At 35.9% G+C, this 18,247-nt stretch overlaps 1 pseudogene; it reads left to right on the forward strand.

Annotated features, from left to right (window-relative positions):
- Nucleotides 1-17,845: 17,845 nt before the first annotated feature.
- LOC146395758 (U6 spliceosomal RNA) lies at nt 17,846-17,940 on the forward strand (annotated as a pseudogene).
- Nucleotides 17,941-18,247: the final 307 nt, after the last annotated feature.

The raw sequence follows: 18,247 nt of genomic DNA on the forward strand, positions 1-18,247 counted from the left end.
CAAGCAGTGGAGCAGGCACCCTGTGGTCTCCTACTGATATCATCACTGCATCAGCTCTGTGGCAGAACTCTGAGGCTTCATCACTGGCCGCCAATGCTCTGAGCTTAGATTTTTTTGCATGTTCAGAATTTCCTTTGAATAATCCCCAGTTTTGCTTCAGTTACCCAGGAGCAATGTCTACTGCTTTCAGCCAACAGTTGGCATATATCAGTAGCTGTTTTTATTTTTATTTATTTATTTATTTTTTCTTCCTAGAACCATACTCATACCATATGGAAGATTCCAGGCTAGGGACTGAATCGGAGCTACAGATGCCATCCTATGCCACAGCCACAGCAACACCATATCTGAGCCACATCTGCGACCTACACCACAGCTCATTGCAACACTGGATCCTTAACCCACTGAGTGAGGCCAGGGATTGAACCAGAATCTTCATGGATCCTAGTCGGGTTTGTTAACTGCTGAACCAGGAAGGGAACTCCTATCAGTAGTTTTATTTTTATTTATTTATTTATTTATTTTTTGCTTTTTAAGGCCACCTGCCACAGCATATGGAGGTTCCCAGGCAAGGGGTCTAATGGGAGCTATAGCTGCTGGCATGCCACAACCAACCAGAGCAACTTGGGATCTGAGCTGTATCTGCAACCTACACCACAGCTCACGGCAATGCTGGATCCTTAACCCACTGAGCAAGGCCAGGGATCAAACCCACAACCTCACGGTTCCTAGTCTGATTTATTTCTGCTATGCCACGACAGGAACTCCTCAATAGCTATTTTTAAATACTATTATTAGGTTTCATGATTACACAACTATTATAGCTATTGTGTTTAATATAGGTTATTTTTTGTGATATCCAGAGAAAAATAGTTGAATATTTTGGTTGACTCTTTCCCTGTTTGAGCATAACATAGTGGCAAACTACTTCTACTTTTCCAGAAAAAGAAAGAAAAAGCTGAATATACATCTAAATTATAATTAAGCCTAGTTGTACACCCCTAGCTCTGAGGTGACTTGTAAATTTGGTCAAATTGGTCAATTCAGCAACAATGCAGATGTACCACAGCATACAAAACCTCTGCCTGGAGAGAATAAGGTAAATAAACAACTTCTCCTGTGCTTTATATGCTAAAACAAGTTAACACATTAAGTGGCTTGTTCTTAGAAGAGGTTCACCTAAGGCCATACTGTGGTTTGGCTTATTGTTTACCATTTACCTAACTTGGCTAGAAATCACTCAATTTAAATTACAGTATACTGCAGCACGGTCAAAGCTATTTTCTAAGCTTTATTATGTTAGGGAACCAAAGATGGCCTAATCAATTTCAAAAGGTTTTTAAAATCTTCTAGAATTGAATAGAATAAGATGCTGTGTAAAAGCCATTTAGATGAGCTTATGTGATATTAAGACATCCCCTATGAGTCCCCCCAAAAATACAATGCAGATCATTTTTATACTTTCATATGCGAAAGAGTTGTAATTTTAATATATTTACATATCAAAATATTATAATTCTACTTTTATTATAGTTCTTGCTTGAAATAAACTAAATTAAGACCAGCTAAATTCTTTCTTTTCCTCCTAGGGTAAAACCTAAGAATTTCCCTCACAATTCATTTTCTACTTCTCCTTTTTATACATTTAAATCACCCAGTGTTTGTATGTTTTCTTCTACTCCATTGATTATATTTCCCACCTATATGCATTCACTAACCATAAAGTATTTACAGGCGTCTTCAAGCTTTCTAAGACTGTCCACCTTCCAAAAGTATGTGCTTTATTCCTTCAGAGCCTTTGATTCAGTAGATAACATCTAGCTAATCTAGTAAGTTTACTTTGTGATTATGTTGAGATGACCTAGGTTTCCTGTGTGCATAGGAATGGGAACCATCTGAAGACAATGCATAATTCAAAGATGGGAGAAGGAACTCTTAGAAAATCTAGGTTCCACCTGAATTTTGCTATTGATTCTGCATTTAACACTCAGGTTTCCTTTTTTCCTCTTTCTCATTGTTAAAATGAGGGAATTGGAGGATGAAAATTTAGCTCTAAATTAGAGTGACTAAATGCTTGGTGGAAAATTAATTTGAACATGAGAAAAATCACACTGTGCTGATGGGCACCAATGGTAACTTTGCACATTGGCAGAATTATAGTAATATTCTGAGATACCAAAGGGTGCAGCACATCTATGGGAGATTTAAGGAGGCCACATTTGTTTATGCTTTTCTCACTGAGACGTAGGATCAATGTTCCTTTTCTTTGTGTAGAAGTGGGCCATGGCTGCTTGGCCAATAACAATATGGTGAAAGATGGGCTGTTCTGATTTCCAGGTCTATAAGAGCAGTCCCACTGGCAGCTCCCACTTCCTGTCTCTTAGAACACTCAGTTTTTAAACCCATACGTTGAGAAAGGAAAGGAAGGACCGTGGAGAAGCACATGCGAACAGGAAAGAGCCCCTCACCAATAACCCAGACTGACCTCCTAGTTGAGAATGAGCAGCAGTTTACCAGCCTTGTAAGCAGCCCATCTTGAAAATGGATCCTCCTGTCATAGTTGAGAAGCCCCAGCTGATGCTTCATAAAACTGAAATGAATATCTCCACACAGACATGTCCAAACTGAAGATTTGTACCAAAATAAATGACTGTTTTAAGCAACACAGTGTTGGGGTAGATAGATGATTGGGATATTACACAAATACCCTTCATAATTCTCATTCCTCTCAGTTCCCTGTCGTGTCCATGCATGTGGGAAGAGGGAATTAGCTTTGGAAGTAAGAGATTCAGAAAAGTACCAGAAACTGTGGACAAACAGAAAATGACAAAGGAATCCAGTGGCATTTAGAGTTAAAATAAAATCTCAGGAAAAATCATAGGAAAAACCTTGTTTTACACCTTCTATTTCATGTCTTTCTCATTCAATCAAAGTTGATAATGGTTATGTTGACAGAATATGCTAGAATATGTAAAGATGAAAAGCAAAACCTGAGAAGAGTCAATGATCCAAATTTAAAGACATAATATTAATTTTAAGGACAAATGGCTATTTCCATCTAGCATTTAACAACAAAAAGATGAGACATAGTCTTAAACTTCAGAAGCAGTTTACTGTGCCCAACTTTTACCAAAACTCAATGTTTTAGATTATATTATCTCCCCAAATTGGTTAATAGCTGAAATGTTTGAAATACTTTTGGAAGTCAAATGCTCAGCCTAAAACAAGGCAATAATTTAATGTTAAAGACTTCATTGTTATTACTGTTTTAAATGTCCACAGAATTCAGCCAAACATACTTTTCAGTTTGCAGGATGAAATTAAGCAAGAAAATGCTAACATTATTTTCTCTTTGCCAGAAGTACCTATGCAGAGGCAAAGGCACCTCTAAAGGAAGGAACCCAATTGTTAGCACCTGGTCATCTTCATCTTATGTTCCTCTCTCGGAGGCTTCAGAATCCCTAAACTGAATCCTTCAGAAAAAGAGTCTGATGTTCATCAAAAGAAGGTCAAAAGTCTCCTAGGCAGTGTATTGCAAATATGAGTCCCTAACAATTTCACCGGTCATTTTTTAAAAATTGTATTGAAGGAGAGTTGAGTTACAATGTTGGGTTAATTTCTGCTGTACAGCAAAGTGATTCAGTTATATATATACATGTTCTTTGTCATATTCTCTTCCAATATGGTTTATCACAGGATATTAAATATAGTTCCTTGCGAGTTCCCTTCCTGGCTCAGCAGTTAATGAACCTGACTAGGATTCATAAGGATGTGGGTTTGATCCCTAGCCTTGCCCACGTGGTTAAGGATCTGGCATTGCCATGAGCTCTGGTGTCAGTTGCAGATGGGGCTCGGATCAAGCATTGCTGTGATTGTGGCATAGGCTGGCAGCTACAGCTCCAATTCGACCCCTAGCCTGGGAACCTCCTAGCCATGAGTGCAGCCCAAAAAATATATGGCTATGGATATGGATATAGATAGATAGTTCCTTGTGCTACAGTAGGACCTTATTGGTAATCACTGGCCATTTGGTAGGCAAAATCTAATCCCAAATCTACTGATTGGCAGTCGGTGGGTCAGGTTTTCATCCATATAGAACTACACACCTTTGATCTCAAATGTACGCTAGTAGAATAATACTGGGTTTTAACTCAGTTTTACATACTTGCACTTATTTATTAACAGAGTTGGAATTCAGAGTTTGATGATTTTTGTTCTTTGTTTCAAAATATATTTTTAGCCTTTCTCTTTTATTTTTCAACATGCAATGCTATTATTGCTCAGGAAGTTACAGTAAGTTGAAAAGGGGTGTTGGTATACTCTTGCAAAGTAACAAGCACTGCTGATTTAGTGTCTGTGCACAGAATTATTTCCTCCTCAAAGAACTCATTTATTGTGCTGTTGCTAATTGTATTCACATAAAGTTTTTATTTGGCAGTGGCCTTCACTTATTAATGACTAGGATTTATTTAAACTATTCAATCCTATATAAAAAAAAAAACCAGATGTTACTTATCACTCCAAATGTGGGCTATAATTATTGTTTTCTCTATTCATCACAGATCCAAAGAAATTTTTAGAAAAAGGCTTGCAAACTGATGGAAGTTCACTGCTTCCTCTCTCAGAAGTTCATAGATTTGTCTCTAACAAAGTTCCAAAGTTTGTAGAAATTGTAATTTTTTTTTATTGTTCTGTAGTCAGGAATGCTGTCTTTATCTTTCAAATAATTAAGTAACAACAAAGGAGCAAGAGATCTAAAATACATTTAGACATTATAGAAATACTACAATCATTATCTATAGCTGTTTTTTCATTGTTATTTTTTTCAGAGAAATCTTATATCAAATAATTGCAAATGCTATTTGCAAAGCAACTGAATCTATTTCACTCTTTGTTCTTTTTAAAAAACTCTATTCTTGAAGAAATTAAGTGCCAATTATAGTGTTCTGAACTCAAAGAGTACTTCTTTAACACATTTATGAGAAAAAATAAATAACATTTTTAATAAAACATGTCTTTTACCTACATTTAATCTAATGTTTTTATTGTAAAATAACGTGATTCAAGTATAATTTCCTTGAACATGTGTAAAAATTCACTGGAATTTTTAAATGTCAGTTCTAATGGCTTTGGAAATGTTTACAACTTTTCTGGAAAAATAGTAGATTTTCATATAGGACAATCTTGGAAGAAGAAAAAGCTCTTTTTATCATTCCTATCATACCACACTGTTGTGAGATGCTATACTTACATGAATGGGTTCTCATATACCAAGGTCACCAACAAATAGATTATTTATTAAATGAGAAAACTCACAAATGATGAAAAATTAGGAGATTATTTTCCAACATAATTTTGATTCTTACTATGAAATTTGACTTTTTAAAAATTTTTATTAAAGTATGTTGACCTACAATGTGTCAATTTCTGCTACACAGAAATGTGACTCAGTCATACGCATATATACACATTATTTTTTATATTATTTTCCATCATGGTCTGTCCCAGGAGATTGTATATAGTTCCCTGTGATATACAGCGTGACCTTGTTGTCTATCCATTTTAAACGTAATCGTTTGCATCTGCTAACCCCAAACTCCCAGTCCATCCCACCCCCTCCCTATCCCCTTGGCAACCACAGGTCTATTCTTTATGTTTGTAAGTCCATTTATATTTTGTAGATAGGTTCATTTGTGTCATATTTTAGATTCCAAAAAGTGATATTATGTGGTATTTGTCTTTCTCTTTCAGACTTCAACTGGTATGATAATTTCTAGGTGTATACATGTTTCTGTGAAAGTCACTATTTCATTCTTTTTATGGCTGAGTGGTATTACATTATATATGTAACACATCTTCTTTATCCATTGTTATGTTGATAGACATTTAGGGTGTTTCCGTGTCTTAGAATCTGACTTCTACAGAGTACGAAAATCCATTGATCAAGCACAGAAGTGCTCATTTTGTGAACTGTGTTTGGTTCCCCTCTTGTAGAATCACCACAATAACTACATATTACATTTACTATCAATCACTGAGGATCTTGAATGTAACATTACTCAGTATTCCTATATAAATTAACATAAAATCCAAAGGAAAATATTTTAGTTCCTGAAATATTTGCTTTGCTTTATTATTTCTGAGGACAATCTTAAAATCAATAATGTTTACTATTTTCTCTGGTTGCTAGGAAGCTCAGGATCAAATTATCTTGATCTTTATAGTAGGTATAATTATATTCTTCTCTTGGATGACAATTTTTACCTTTTTATATTATTATTTTATTATCAATGATCGACAAATAAAAGCAGTTTTACATTATTCTCTTCCAATTTTTTCTTAAGTTGGCGTACACTAAATATTGCATTGTACTCCATCCCTTTAATATCTTTAAATATATTAAATATTATTTAATAAATTTAATATTCTTCAATTAAATTATATGATTTAAATAAGATAGGTTCCAAAATAAAGGAGAGAGAGGAGAAACTATGTTTTGGTAAAATATGAAGTAAAATAACTTGTCTTAATATCTCAAGGCTTTTTTTTTTTTTTGGCTTTTTAGGGACGCACCTGAGACATATGGAGGTTCCCAGACTAGGGGTCAAATTGGAGCTACAGCTGCCAGCTACACCACAGCCACCACAATGCCAGATCAAAGCCATGTCTGTGAACTACACCAGAGCTCACAGCAACACCAGATCCATAACCTACTGAGCGAGACCAGGGATCATACCCACAACCTCATGGTTACAAGTCAGATTTGTTTCTGCTGTGCCACATCAGAAACTCCAAGGCATTTTTTTTCATTGATTTTTGATCTGAGACCCTCAAGGCTGGCAGTTATGAGTACCATGTTCCTTTTTATTCTGTGTTATCAATTCTCTTTATCATCTTTTGTGAAGCAGTTTGGCTTGGGGATGCAGTTCACATACAAAATCAATACAGGAGAGTACTACTTTTTTCTAAATGCTTATATTTTATTGTATTGCAAGAAGAGTGTCAGGGTGAGGAATCATTTCAACAAAATCAAATAAGAAATTGAATATACATTTATAAGATTATTCATTCAGTGCTTGTTCTGTGGGTACAAATCAGCTCTATTTCCTTTTCCTTATAATTTATTAGGTAAGGTTCTTGTCATTATAACAGCAAGGCAAATATTTCCTGAAATATTATTGTTACTTTAACATATGCTATTAACTTTTTGTATAGTTATATAGAGTATTATTTGAGAAAAAGCAAACAAGTCATCCTTCCAATGTGTTCATGTGTCCCCATAGGGCTCTGAAGAAGTCCCTGAATCATTAACCATTCATTTTTCTGCTTGAAATAAGAAGGATAAGTCCTCTACTTAGGAGGCTGGGAAGTGGATAAAGTAATAATCCTTCCTGTTCCATAAGTGCTCTTAGGTGATAGAACAAAAGCTCATGAGCATGCCAAGGGCAGAAGGTTAGTACATGAATTGAAGATCTCTGCCCATTGCCAGAGAAACTGAAAGTCTTTGGTATTTCAGGAAGCTGGTAAGCCATTTTTGATATTACTATGTCTGAAAAGGAAATCTTAAACATTAAGCAAGAAAAAATACTGTTAGAAAATGGCTTCTAAAAAGGAACAAGAGAAATGAAGAGCTCCCTATAGTCTATGTTAGGAAGTTAACATTCCTGGCACTATTTAACAGCACATAGATAGTTCAGAATGTCTTCACTTTAGTTAGACTAATTTGACATTCTCTGTTAAATTTCTGTATTTCAGTGGTATTAATTATCTATCCAGCTCTACTATATAAAGGTTATTCTTTGCTCCCAGTGTTGCCTACAGGCAACAAGGCAACCAGTACCTGGACTCCTGATATTTACCCTGAATTGGCTTTCAACCATACCCACAAATTGTCTTCTCTCTGCCTGCCTCCTCTCCCTGCCCAAGAGATTTCATCTCTTTACTCTTTGCCCTCTTGATTGATCTACTTCTTGATTTTCTGTGGGCCTGTTAAGTTTCTAGTTAATGGCTCATCAACTCTAAGTTGCCTATTGTTTGGGCCACCTACACCTTATCATTAACCTGAAACCAGACCTCGGTCACCCTTTTGGAGTTTTTCCTCCTGGAGCCCTACATAGCCTCTTTACCAGATCCAAAGAACTGTGACTCAGGTGAAATCTTAAACAGAATCTCCCTTTTTTCATCCTTTTTTTTTTAATTTGCTTTTACCATAATCCTTCTCTGGGTGTCCTTGTTAATAGACCATAAAATTATCACAATATCTTATCTCCAAGAGTCATTTATATTTAACATGAATCCACTAACAAATCGCCTTAACCCAGTATTTCCCAAACTATCAGAATTGCAAAAAAAGCACAAAAAATTGAAGAATCCAAGTCTCTATCCCAGATTGCAGTCATGAACAACTCAGGGTTAGGCAGGTCCACCTTCCTCACAGTTGAAAATCTGTGAATAATTTATAGTTATCTCTCTGTTTATATGCAGTTCCTCTGAATATGTTTTCCTCTACATTCAAGGTTCAGCATCCATGTATTCACCCATGGAGAATGTAGCACTGCCATATTCACTATTGAAAAAGATCTATATATAAGTGGACTGATGCAGTTCAAATCAAGGGTTGTCCAAGAGTCAACTGCACTAGCAAATAGACTATTCTGCATATGGGCCTTGGGTATTTTTGTTTTTAACCAACTTCCAAGGTGATTCAGAGTCCAGTGATATTTGAGAGCCACTGATAAAATAAATCTCAGGTGGTGAAATTAACACTATTAAAACAAAGAGAAGAAGAGTCGTTCTGAAAAGCCCTTCCCATCACAACTTGAAGATGATCATTCTTTCTATACCAACCACACACAGGTACATATAAAGTAGGCAAGGGTATTGAGCTGCTACTCACATAACAACATTTATGTTCTTTAGTGATTTGTCCTATAATGAATTCCTGATGAAAAGGAATCAGCACTCTTATTTTCTAACTCGAAGAACCTCCCTTCAGACTATTGAGTCTCTCCACATAAGTGAGAAGTTCCCGTTTTTTTTAAGACTCACCTAACTGAAAGTCATATTATCATTATTATTTTGCATAGATATTAATCCACAAAGAAAATGCTCCTAAGGATATAGATATTTCTATGTTGCCTTATTTATTCAGGGACAAATAATCATTTTGATTATTTTTCCCCAAAATATGGTTTTAAATGCTGTTCTTTAAAGGTGCTTATCCATTCACTCCCTCCGTAGGAACCTTGTTTAAAGGAGAATGAATAGAGAAAAAATAGGGGGAAAAATGGTTAACGCCGAAAAAGGAAAATGGATGCAGTGATCCCTGAAGTTTAAGTAACAAGGCTCTTTAAGTCAGTGAAATTTTTTGTCCTCTTTTGACACTTTAAATAAGATGTATATGCTGGTGGATGTCTCAAGTTTTAAATGATGAACCAAGAAGTGTAATATATCAGAAGAACGTTCCTCTGAAGACAGTTTTCTGAATGAGGAATGTGCCACCCAGAATGTGCTACAAAATGTTAATGGCTTCGAGGCTATACAAATTTGAACTTTATTGAAATGTGCTAATAATGAGAAAGATTGTGAAATTATATACTGGTTTGGAGAACAGTAGGATTACAGCAAGGAAAGCATAGGGAACAATGCATCATCTTGCCATACAGAAGGACCCCAGGCATTCAGCAATCAAGGGATGGGTACCACTAACCTTTCTCTTGCTGTGGTTTCTAAAAAACCTTAGCAGCAAGGGGTTTTAGCTTGACTTGATAATGAGATTAATAGCTAAACCAAGAGGCAGGAATGGCAAAGAGGAGCAGGTAGTTTAAAAACTCATATTTTATTGAGCACTAAAGTCAATGGGTTAGTCACATTTAACTACCCTGTTTGCCTCTCATCTTCAGCAGAAATCAACAGAATCACCATGAAGAGCAGGCAGGGATAAAATATTTTACATTTTATTCCATCAAAGTTTTGAAAGTCAATCCCTGTCCTTTTCTTGAAAACTAGAAAGAGCCTTACCCAGTCTTGACAGTGTAGGTATCAGAACAGATTATTGTGATATTTCCTTCTGGCTTCCTATCCAGAAACCAAGCACAGTCTATATTTTTTGAATCTTAACTATATTTCCATCAAATTCTATTCTTTTGGACTCTGACTTCCAGTTTCATCAAGAAAGCACTCCTTTTAAGTTTCCATCCCTAACTATATTCAAAAAAAGATTTGTTTTAGGTTTTGCTTTCAAGCTAGACATTGCCTTCTGACAAAATGTAGTAGGTTTATATGGATGCCTATACTCCACGGAAATCATATTTCATAATCCTTTAGTTGATTCTCATATGTTTAGGTTTTACCCAAAAGTAAGCTTCCTGAATGGGATTCCATTGAGATGGCAGTAATAGGTAAAAATAGGAGATATTATTTTAGATAGATGGAGCAAGCTAAATCCCTGCTCCCATTCTGGCTTTTGTTAGGAAAGCCACTATAGCTTTTAGCTGTCCATTATTCACCCACATAGAAGAGCTCCGTTGGAAAATGAACCCGGCCATTTATCTCTAATGCTTACTTGACAGAAATAAATCCACCTTCTAACTCAAAATTGTATGAGATGGGGTGTCTGACTGACTTATAGCCCTGACAAGGTTCTCAGCACTTGCCTGAGAGATACATTCAGTCAGCATCTAATCACACACTGGGATCAGAACTAAGTCTGGGACCCTTTGAATTCAGGGTGGAGAATGACATTCATATTTGGGGAGCAATTTAATTGGTTGGCAATAGATGGCATATTAATGCAACAGAATTCTTAAGGACTGGAGAAAATTACTGACTTGGACTCCTGATCATCTCTTTTCATAGTCTTCTGCTATTTTGCTGTTAATAATCACAATCATTGACATCAAGGTAACAGCACTTTTCATTCAAGCTCCTTCTTTTCTTCCAGCATGAACTCAAACTTTTACAAGGAGCATATATAAAGCCAGCTATCTTGAGGAATATATACTGAATTTAAAAATTTTACTTGGTTCATTGCAGTTTAAATACACAAAGGACACCACCATTTCAATTAAAAAATATAAACCAAAGATTCATATAGATTGTGGGCCCATAAACTGGTAGCTTCAAGACATCAGGAAGCTAAATTAATCAACATTCTAAAATAGTACTTACTATATATCCCAAAGCTTCCAGCTTTGATTACACCTATAGGATATGGAATGATTATCTGTCTGTTTGAATCAGAAATCTAAAAACACCAGAAATATATGTGACTAAAAATATTATTCACTCTAATCCATTATTAGTTTAAATCAGTGATACACTGTGAAGATATTTAACAAATACTTATGTAGTCATATAATTACATATGTCACTGCTCTAAGAAATGTATAAATAATAACTTATCCTTATTTCATAATGAGTGAGAATATGATTATTATGCAAATTTTACAGATGAGTAAATTAAGACAATAAGAGACATTAAGCAATTTGTCCAGAATCACCAGTTAGGTAAGTGGCAGATACAGGATTCAACTCTGGAAATTCATGCTACTGTGCAACTTATGAGAGTTAAGACAAGAACTTTACATGCTCAGTAGATGCCTTATTGGCTGACTTCAGAGGATTGGTGACAAAAATTCAATTTTTCTAGGAGCCATTATACCGATCTTACCCAAACAGGGATAGTTGCCACCCTTGTTCAAAGTGGATTTATATGTTATCTCATTTAATCTTCACAGCCAACTTGCATAGGCATTTCTACATGTACTTTGCAAGTATGAAACTAAGAAACAGAGAGGTCAAGTAATTTTCCCAAGGTCACAGGGTAAACAAGTATACATTCCAGTCTGCCTCTCTACCGCATACCATATTTGTATGTGGTATGTGGTACCATATTTTCTGAAAAGTTTCCTCTCTGCCACCTACCATATTTTCTGAAAATTTTGTGAGATTGGATGATATGATCTGTGGATTTCTTTAGGAAAATATTGTATCCTTTGTTTTCCCCAGAAGACACTACTTGTTGTCTTACACTTCACTTTTACCTATGATCTCAGGAACTCAGGTACAGATTGACCACATCTATTCACTAAGAAGGGAAGAAAACTCTTTATACAGGGCTGTGGAAAAATGTCTAACTATACAGACTTAAATGATATATTCTCACATTCAATGGAATAAATGAACATTTTATCAGTCCAAATCAACATACCATTTATTAAAAATCTTCAAAAATCTGGGTAAAATAATAACTCTTGCCTTTGACTGCCCTTAAATGTTGAGACCTACCATTATCTTATTCCATGAGGTCTAAGGGAAATGGGGCTTCTAAGTTCTAGAAAGAAGGTGGTAAGTTTATGGACTCTTTAGCCAGGTGGCCTGGTTCTAAGTCCTAACTCACTACTTACTTGGACAAACTACACAATCTAACAGTGCCCCAGTTTTTGTAACTGTAAAATGAAGATAATAACAGGGTATACTTCATAAGGCTATCATAAGAATTAAATGCTTCATGTAATGAATAAAACCTGACACATTTTGTTTGATACTATTATAACTAGGATATCACAATATTTTTACTTTATTTCCTGACAATTTTACTCTCACTTAGATGAAAGCACACTGAGAAACACTAACTTTTCTATAGAGCTTGAATTGTTTCCCTAACACTACCTGGTACACCTAAAGAGTCAGTAAACCTGTACACAACCACAGCTGAGTGTCTAGCCTTAATGGGTGTCATATGCATAAGTTTTTACTAATCTAAATTAAAAGTCCTTATTGATATAATATATAGCTATTTGCTTTTAAGTTCAGTAAATTACTATCTTAAATATTAGTTGTCTTTTGTGTGTTTGAAAGATTATCTAAAATGGAAAATTGGATATGAATGAAATCTCTATGCACTTTTGATCGATATCTGTGTTCCACAGTCCTCTGTCAAGCACAGACTAACTTTAACATTGTTATTAAAAAGAAAATAGCGTATCTCTCACATTTTAGTATTTCTAACCACTTTGTCCAGTGCTAAATAACATTTCTATGTCCTTTCTATTGAAAATTCTCAAAAAAAAATAGCATTTACTCAGTTGTAAAGATGCCAAGGCAGTCAATAGAAGATCCTAAATAATGGGTTAAAAAGGGTGAAATCCCTGTCTCTCAGCTTTACCCAGTAGTGTGCCATGAGAGAATCACTGTAATTCACAATTCAGCATCATCAGCTGGAAATCTCACTTGGGTAGGCAAAGTATATGCCTATATGTCTCTCTATCACTCTATCTATATCCACCTTCTTTCAATTTTCCTTTTGCTCTACTTGTCCATTATTCCTAAATTAAATCATTGGGGCCTTTCTAGGCTCTTTGTCCTGAAAAAGACATAAAGCAGGGAAGAAAGTGTACTCTGAGATTTTATCTCTATAAGCCTTGATTGTCAATGTAAACTGAGAAGACACCAGGTTTATAAATTAGGGCATTTTCAGCTATCATTGACTAGGCTTCTATTATCCCTGGCACTATAATGGCCTCAAAATGTAACGACCTCAAAATACCAAGTTCAATCTATTTTTTTTGTGTGTGTCTTTTTAGGGCTGCACCCATGGCATATGGAAGTTCCCAAGCTAGGGGTTGAATCAGAGCTGCAGCTGTTGGCCTACAACATAGCCACAGCAACACCAGATCCTAGCCACATCTGCAAACTGCACCACAGCTCACAGCAACCCTGGATCCTTAACCTACTGAGCAAGGCCAGTGGTTAAACCTACACCCTCATGTATACTGGTCAGGTTCGTTACTACTGAGCAACAATGGGAATTCCAAGTTCAATCTATTTCTATTCGCTGTCATGGTCCAAGGAAGTCAGTCCCATGATGAAGGAGAAAGGAGAGGAAGAAAAAAGATAAGAATCTTAAGATCCTGGTGGGTCCTGAAGATAGGGTGCTTGACCTGTGAATTCCTGGAAGACCCTTGGGAAAGAGGAAGTCCTGAGAGCACTTCAGGATCCACTTACTGCCTGTGGAGCAGGTCTAGACTAATGAGGATGAGAACGCCCCACTGAGAGTTCTGTCCCATAGGCAAAGAGAGCATGGCAAGGTAATTCCCATCACTCCAAGTATGTCACACATGTGCCTGAGAGTAGTGGGACAAAAAAGGACTGGGTGAAGAACAGTGAGGGATGACTGGGCGTTTATATACAGTCTGGTGGCCAATAACCAGACAGGATGGCAGGCATTTCATATGAGTGAAGAAATGACAAGAAGGTGCTCTCATTCTTTGGTCCCCTAGACGGCTCCTGAAACTCAGACACAGATTTATGGTTTGACAAAATCTTCGAGAAATGTTTATTTCTATTTCATCCATTCCAGCTGACGAAGGAAGAAAAAAAATGAGTAACAGATAAATAAAGTTATAGGTTTGTTTTTTTGTTTGTTTTTTTGTTGGTTTGTTTGTTTGTTTGTCTTTTTAGGACCACACCCGAGGCACGTGGATATTCTCAGACTATGGGTCAAATAGGAGCTGAAGCTGCCAGCCTACACCACAGCCACAGCAATGCTGGATCCAAGATGTGTCTGTGACCTACATCACAGCTCCTGGCAACACTGGATCCTTAACCCACTTAGCGAGGCCAGGGATCAAACCTGCATCCTCATGGATACTAGTCGGGTTCATTAACCACTGAGCCACAACAGGAACTCCTACAGTTACAGTTCTTAATATACCTGAATGTTGTGACTTGTACCACCTACACATATAATCTGAGATATCTTTGTTGTCCTCCTTACTATAATTACTACCTCTGAAGTGACAGACTTCCTGTGCTGGTTTATCTCCTTCACTTTTACACCTGGTTTGTTCTCAAGAATATCCCATTGCAGAACCAGATCACAGTGATGTAGTTCCTTTCTGTATATCAGTTTCCTCTCTCCCAAGTATACAAACTTAAAAAGACTGGGAAAGAAAAAGCTGTATGTTTGTGCTTTATATGCATGTGTGTGTGTCCTTGAATGACCAGACGGTTAGACATAGTCTCACACTTGCTGTGACCCACTGCTCTCTCTGCCTGTGGGGCTTGATGTGCTGGGTGGCCCCACCTCCCAGACCTCCACTTCACTCATGGCTGTTTTTTTTCAGGCAGCCACGTTCTCTTCCTCCAATTCCATCCCTTGAACAAAACCTTGTCCATCTGCCTAGTTTATATATGTCTGATTCTCCTGAGTGCTTTTTTAGACATACATCAGGGGCAGAGCTGGACACCTGCCTCAGAGCTGCTCAGTTAGTGCAGAATAGTTAATGAACACTCAGAGCATCCTAAAGCACTGAGGTAATGAACCTGCCCATGGAACAATGAGGATCTCTTGGGGTGTATATGGCCTAACTCCAAAAACCAGCCCAACTGACTCTCCTGGCAAAACGCCAAGTCCTGTGTTGCACAAAACATTTTAATTCCTTCATTAAGGAAGAATTGAGTGAGGGAATAATTTGAGGTATCATAGATAGTTTTCGTCTTACAATGTGAAAAGTTCCTTCTTTTCTCAAATGAGTAATTCAAATAGAAATAGGGTAAATGCTATTTTCTAATAACGGAAAAAATGCCCTTGTACCAAGGTTATGGTCTGGGTCTGGAGATAAAGTGCCCTTCAAACACCTTCTGTCTACTCTAGTAAGTGTTTTGATCAGGGAGCTGACCTTGCTTGTGTGGTTAACCAGGCTGATTTCTTACAATCGGGACAGACAATTCTCATTTATTAAGCTAGCGAAAGCTCTCCAATGAAACATAGTCTTTCGGAACATACAGTTTAAATGGATTGTAATCCATTAACTTCCATTATTAAGTTCTTTATTCTCGTGTGTTTAAGCCCTTCAAGATATGAATTTATTATCATAACCATAATTTAGTTAAGAAGGGTTTATGATGTTGTGAAGAATTTGAGTCTTTATCACTATAGAAGGGATAGATATTAATTCTCTAGTTGGTTGCTGAACCATAGGCACACATGGATTAAATGAATACACATTCATAAAGATTTCAATATTACATTTTCCTCAAAATGATACTATAAATGCTTACTTTGGAAGAATTCCATTTTACAAAGATCAGTTTAAAATGAGCTAAGATACTTATATTTCCCTATTTTCCCAAGCCTCTATAGCGTTAGCTTATAGAAAAAAAAAATTGCTTTTTAACCCAAATGATTTTCATTTTTAATGCATGACAGCCTAGTACTACAAAAGTGGTTATTTTTCTTTATATTATGACTGACCAAGTCCCTTGAATAAATAACAAGATTATCTATGCTCTGAATTTTTTTCCTAGGGCAGATTTCTATTATGCTATTGATTATTCCTACACCTATCAAAAAGAACACAGTTACTAAGACTGTCAGCAACTGTCAGCTTTCTAATCAAAGCTCATTAGAATTTGCAATATTTTTAAAAATATAAAAACTATAGGAATCACTATAATAAAATCTTTCCCAATGGTGACTTAAAACACCCAATTACCCAATTCTTTAGGCTTTGAGGAATTTTCTTTTTTGAGATAAACTTTTACGTTCATTAAAGTTTGTATCTTTTTGACTATTTAACAAGTGTAAAAGAGTGCTAATATTTATTTTAATTATGCTTCTGTCTTTTTTATGGGTCACTAACCAAGTTTTTGAGGGCATTATGCCAGTGCAATAAGCCAGATAGAGAAAAACAAATATTGAATGATCCCATTCTTATGTGGAATCTGAAAGAATCCAAACTTATAGAAACAGAAAGTAGAATGGTGGTTGCCAGGGACTGAGAAGGTAGGAAATGGGGAGATGTTGGTCAAAAGGTACCAACTTCCAGTTATAACAATAATGTATTATATCCTTAAAAGTTCTTAAGTCAGTAGATGTTAAATGTTCTCACTACAAAAAAAAAAAAGTGTTATGTGAAGTGATGAATGTGTTAATGAACTTTATTGTGGTAATTGTTTCACAATATGTATGTATATCAAGTCAATTTATATCTTAAACTTAGAGAATATTAGATGTCAAATATATTAAAATAAAATTTGTGAAAAAATATTTTGGAAGCAGGTAGAGGTGATTGTTTCAAAACATTGTGAAAGTACTAAATGCCGATTATTCATACAGTTTTAAAGATTCATTTATGAAGCTCCCTGGTGGTCTATCAGGTTAAGGCTGTGGCATTGTCACTGCTGTGGCTTGGGTCACTCCTGTGGAATGGGTTCTATCCCTGGCCTGGGAAATTTCATATGCCGTAGCATGGCCAAAAAGCTAAATTAACTGCAAACACTAGTAAAGGAGAGAAATCCTAAGTCAATAGCCTAAATCCCCTACTTCAAAAACCTCCAAAAAATAAAGCAAAATGAACTTAAACCAATGGCAAGAATGGTGATATTAAAGAGGAAAAGTCAATAAAAATGGAAAAAACACAAAATAAAAATTGAGAAAAACAATGAAACTAGCTGGTTTTGAAGATTGATAAAATTGACAAACCTCTGGCAAGACTGATGAAGAAAAAAAGAGGGAATATACAAATGGCCAATGTCATCAATAAAGAGGTGGTGTCACTAGAATGCTGCAGATATGAAAAGGATGATAAGGGAATTCAGTGAACTCTATACACATAACTTTGACAATTTTCATGAAATGATCCAGTTCCTAAAAAAACACAAACTACCACAACTCATCTAATATGAAACTGATAATTTCAGCAGCCCTATGACTGTTAAAGAAATTAAATTCCTAATTTAAAAACTACCAAAAAAAAAAAAAACAAAAAACAAAAAACCCTCTCCATCCCTAATGGTTTCACTGGAGAATTCTTTCAAATATTTAAGAAGATCTAATTCTGTGCTCACTTTGGCAGCACATATACTAAAATTGCAATGCTACAGAGAAGATTAGCATGGCCCCTGCACAAATTCGTGATAACATTCCATATTTTTCCACTAATCTGTGACAAAGGAGGCAAGAACATACAATGGAGAAAAGGTAGTCTCTTCAATAAATGATGCTGTGAAACTGGAGAATCCCATGTAACAGAATAAAATTAGAACATTTTCAAACACCATACACAAAAATAACCTCAAAATGGATTAAAGACCTAAATGTAAAGCCAGATACTATAAAATTCCTAGAGGAAAACATGGGCAGAATGCTCTTTGACATAAATCACAGCAACATCATGTTTGACCCCCTCCATGTTTGACCCCCTCTGAGAATAAAGACAATAAAGACACAAATAAATGAATG

The sequence above is a fragment of the Sus scrofa genome, chromosome 15 (genome assembly GCF_054392235.1).
Source record: "Sus scrofa isolate SSC_HxYL_T2T_F1_AM1 chromosome 15, Sscrofa_HxYL_maternal_Yorkshire_Landrace_v2.0, whole genome shotgun sequence".
NCBI lineage: Eukaryota > Metazoa > Chordata > Mammalia > Artiodactyla > Suidae > Sus > Sus scrofa.